The sequence below is a fragment of the Mustela nigripes genome, chromosome 13 (assembly GCF_022355385.1).
Source record: "Mustela nigripes isolate SB6536 chromosome 13, MUSNIG.SB6536, whole genome shotgun sequence".
In the NCBI taxonomy this organism is placed as follows: domain Eukaryota; kingdom Metazoa; phylum Chordata; class Mammalia; order Carnivora; family Mustelidae; genus Mustela; species Mustela nigripes.
Genome location: NC_081569.1, coordinates 50,695,811 through 50,700,534, shown reverse-complemented (window position 1 = coordinate 50,700,534; position 4,724 = coordinate 50,695,811).

Below are 4,724 nucleotides of genomic sequence, written 5' to 3'. Positions count from 1 at the left end.
CCAAAAGACTGAGATTATTCCCTGCATATTCTCAGTCTTTTGGTATCAGTTGAGTCCTGATTTGTGACCCAGTATGTGGTCTATTCTGGAGAAGGTTCCATGTGCACTTGAGAAGAATGAGTATTCTGTTTTTTTTAGGGTGCCATGTTCTGTATATATCTATGAGGTCCATCTGTTTTAATGTGTCATTCAATGCTCTTGTTTCTTTATTGATTTTCTGCTTCGATGATCTGTCTATTTCTGAGAGAGGTATGTTAGAGATCTCCTACTATTAATGTATTCATATCAATATGACTCTTTATCTTGATTAACAGTTTTCTTATGTAGTTGGCTGCTCCCCTATTGGGGGCATAGATGTTTACAATTGTTAGATCATCTTGGTGGATAGTCCCTTTAAGAATGATGTAGTGTTGGGGCGCCTGGGTGGCTCAGTGGGTTAAGCCGCTGCCTTCGGCTCAGGTCATGATCTCAGAGTCCTGGGATCGAGTCCCGCATCGGGCTCTCTGCTTGGCGGAGAGCCTGCTTCCCTCTCTCTCTCTCTCTCTGGATGCCTCTCCGTCTACTTGTGATTTCTCTCTGTCAAATTAATAAATAAAATCTTAAAAAAAAAAAATTGTAAGAATGATGTAGTGTCCTTCTGTATCTCTGATTACAGTCTTTAGTTTAAAGTCTAATTTATCTGATATGAGAATCACTTCCCCAGCCTTCTTTTGAGGCCCCTTGACATGAAAGAGGCTTCTCTTCATCCCTTCACTTTCAGTCTGGGTGTATCTTTAGGTTCAAAATGGGTCTCTTGTAGACAACATATGGATGGGTCCTGTCATTTTATCCAATCTCCAACCCTGTGCTGATTTATGGGCACATTTAGGCCATTCACATTGAGAGTGATTATTGATAGATATGTTTTTATTGACATCATGTTACCTTTGAAGTCTTTCTTTCTGTAGATTGCCTCTATATTTCTGTTCAATGCTATTCTTAGCATTTTTCCTCTTTTATAGAACTCCCTTTAATATTTTCTGCAGTGTCGGCTTGGTGGTTGCATAGCGTTTTAAGCCTTGCTGGTCTTGGAAACTCTTTATCTCTCCATCCATTTTGAATGTCAGTCTTGCTCGATAAAGTATTCTTGGCTGCATATTCTTCTCATTTAATGCCCTGAATATGTCTTGCCAGCACCTTTATGGCTTGCCAGGTCTCTGTGGACAGGTCTGACGTTATTCTGATGGGCTTTCCTCTGTAAGTAAGGGGCGGGCCTCTTTGCCCTAGCGGCTTTCAAGAGATTATACCTACAATTATGATTCCTCAATTTGACTCTCAGGTGCCTTGGTGTTTTTTTGGAGTCTATAATCTTGTGTGGAGACTGTTTGGCCTCTAGTATATGAATGCTGGTTCCATTCCCGAGATTGGGAAAATTTTCATGAAGAACTTGTTCCACTGTATCTTCTAGACTTCTTTCTTTCTCCTCCCTTTCAGGGATTCCAAGAATTCTGACATTGGAACATTTCATGGCATCATTTATTTCCCTGATTCTGTTTTTGTGGCTTCTACACTGTTTGTTCCAGGCTTCCTCCTGATCTTTTCTCCTGTTTGTCCTCCAATCAGTAATTCTGTCTTCTGTCTCAGTTACCCTAGCTTTGAGAGAATTTTGATTAGATGGGAACTCATTGAGAGCATTGTGAAGTTCATCCCTGGTAGCTTTCAGCTCAGCCCTAACATTGTGAACATCCTGTCTGGTTGCTTTCAGTTCGGCCCTAATCAATTCCATTTGGTCATCCATGGCTTTCTCCAACCTAGCTATTGCCTGGATAATTGTTAGCCTGAATTCTCTTCCGACATATTGTCTATGTTGATAGCCCTTAACTCTGTTGCAGAAGGCCCATCCTCTGTATTTTTCTTCTGTTGGGCATTCCTCCTCCTAGTCATTTAGTGAGAGATGACTGAACAGATGTAGCTTGATGTATCGACCATGGTGCAGTCATGGTGCACCCTGGAACACTTCTGAGCCATCAGGATTCCCCAACCAAACAAGAGACAAAAGAATAGAAAAAGAAAAAAAGAGAGAGAGATAGAGACAGGAAAGAAAGGGAAGATGAAAGAGAAGGTTCAGCCCTAATGGGCCCCAATGTATGATTTATGAAGTATACAAACAAAAACAGACAAACAAAAAGACTGATAAAAGTATATGAGGCGAGAAAAAAAAATATATGCAAATAATCGAAGAACCTCGTCAAAAGAACCCCAAGTATAAGATTTATATACTCTCAGGACAAACACAAAAACACAGAAACAGTGGTGGAAGGAAAAGATTGGAGAGTGGTTATAAATTCTCAGTGTGGGCGAGGAAGGTTGTTTTGATTCTTCCTGGATGTATCTTGATATCTTTGTTAAAGGACTCAACTTTCCTAAGATAAAGCGGGATTGAATATTGGTTCGCCTATAGGGGTAGTATTGATTGGGGAAAGTGGATTACTTTGAAGTTTAACTCTATATGAATATTAGAAAATAAAAATAAAAAGGAATAAACTAGACTAAACTAAACTAAAAACTTTTTTAAAAGGAATTCAAAAAATATAAATATAAAAGAAAAACACAGGTGTATGTATCAAAAAGTTCAGGTTATAAGGTTATTATGTAATTTGATTTACTGGACCGCTCACTGTGATGGTAAATAGGTTAAAAAATTATCTTTAACAAAAACAATGAACCAGAATAGTGGGAAATAGTTAAAAATAAAAGTTGTCCTATGAAGTAGTCTTGGTTGTTCTCTTGCAGACTTTTTTTTTTCTTTCTTGGTTTGTTTTCTGCGGGAGGGGCCTGCCATGTGGGTATTCAGTCAATGATGTTCCCTGAGTTAAGTCCTCCCGCCCCCCTCAAGGGGGTGGGCTCTGAGGAAACTGTTTTTTTTTTTTTCAGGCTTTTATTGTCTGGAGGTTTTATGTTTGTTCACTTTTTTTTTTCTCTCACCTTGACCGCTTTTGATGGTTTTTGTAATTTTAGAGGAAAACAAAGTGCACCCTGACCTCCCTCTCAGAGAGAAGCCTCAGTCTGGCTGCAGAGCCCAAATGAGTTCCCCCTTTTCTGCTGGCAGAGCAGGTTCCCAGTCATGGTCCTTGGGGATGCAGGATCCTTTGCTTGTACCCAAAACCATGGCAGCGGCAGCAGTCTGGGAGCTCCAGACCGCCAGAGTGGTTCCAAGCAGCGATCTCACACTGAGATTTTCCCGCTGGCCTGGCCTGGGGGTGCCTGGTCTTTCTGGGTCTAAGAGTGCCTGGCTTGCGCGCACCTCTTTCAGGGGAGGCTATGGGTCACGCACTCCTCTCAGGCACTGAGAATGGGGTGCAGGTCCTAAAGCACCAGGCTGGGCTTTTGAGTACCTCTGTCAGGGGAGAGATTGGGACACATGTCTTAGGCTCTGAAACAATGGCGTGGTCAAAGAGCACCAGCTGGGCCTTTGTAACTCTCTTAGGGGAGGATGAGGGACACGCATATCTCAGGCTTTGTCACAGGGCTTGCGCGTTCTGCTGTCCAGCGAGGCTCCATCCCCTCACAGGAGCCAGAACCCATGCATTCTCAGGCACGCTGGCGGCTAAGAACCAAGACCTGGTTTCTCCGCCGCACTCTCTCTGGCTCAGCGCCAGGGGAGGCTGTCCTGGGACTGGGGACTTAAGCCCCTCCTAGCTGCCCCGATTCCCACAATTTCCCCCCTGCCCCGTGATCCTTTGCTCTTTTGGAGTGCTTTCAACCAGTCTCCAAGTTAATGCTGGTCCCCAGAGACAGGCACTCTCGGATTGGGGTATTAATTTCCAACCAGTCGCCTCTGGTGGCTTCCTCCCCCTTTTGTTTATCTTCCAATATCAGTCCGGCATTCCCACTCTGCTTTACTTGCCCACTGTCTTCTTCTGCCCCTGTAGAGATCCAGACGTGTATAATTGTTATCTCTGGCTGATTTCATGGGTGATTGGAGTTCTTTGGTAGGTAATTAGCTCACTTTAGGGTACAGGTTGAAAAGGTGCCTCCTCCTACTTCCCCGCCATCTTGTCCTCCCCCCCCCCTTTTATTTATTTATTTATTTTTTGTCTGTCTCCTTTTTAGTGTGTAGAAATTCTGCTGGTTTCTGTGCATGGAATTTATATGCTGCCATGTTGCTGAATTGCTGTATGAGTTATAGCAATTTGGTGGTGGAGTCTTTTGAATTTTCCACATAAAGTATTGTGTCATCTTTGAAAAGTGATAATTTGACTTCTTTGCCAGTTGGAATCTGTTTTATTTGTTTTTGTTGTCTGGCTACTGAGGCTAGGACTTCCGTTCTATGTTGAACAACAGTGGTGTTGATAGTCATCTGTGTCATGTTCCTGACCTTATGGGAAAAAGTATTCAGATTTTCCCCACTGAGAATGATATTTGCTGTAGGCTTTTTGTAGATGGGTTTTATGATATTGAAATATGTACCCTCTATCACTATACTTTGAAGAGTTTTGATCAAGAAAGGATGCTGTACTTTGTCAAGTGCTTTTTCAGCATCTATTGAGAGTATCATATGGTTCTTGTTCTTTTTTAATGTGTCACATTGACTGATTTGCAGATGTTGAACCAGGCTTGCAGCCCAAGAATAAATCCCACTTGGTTGTGGTGAATAATCCTTTTAATGTACTGTTGGATCCTATTGGCTTGTATTTTAGTGAGAATTTTCGCATCTGTGTTCATCAAGGATATTGGTCTATAAT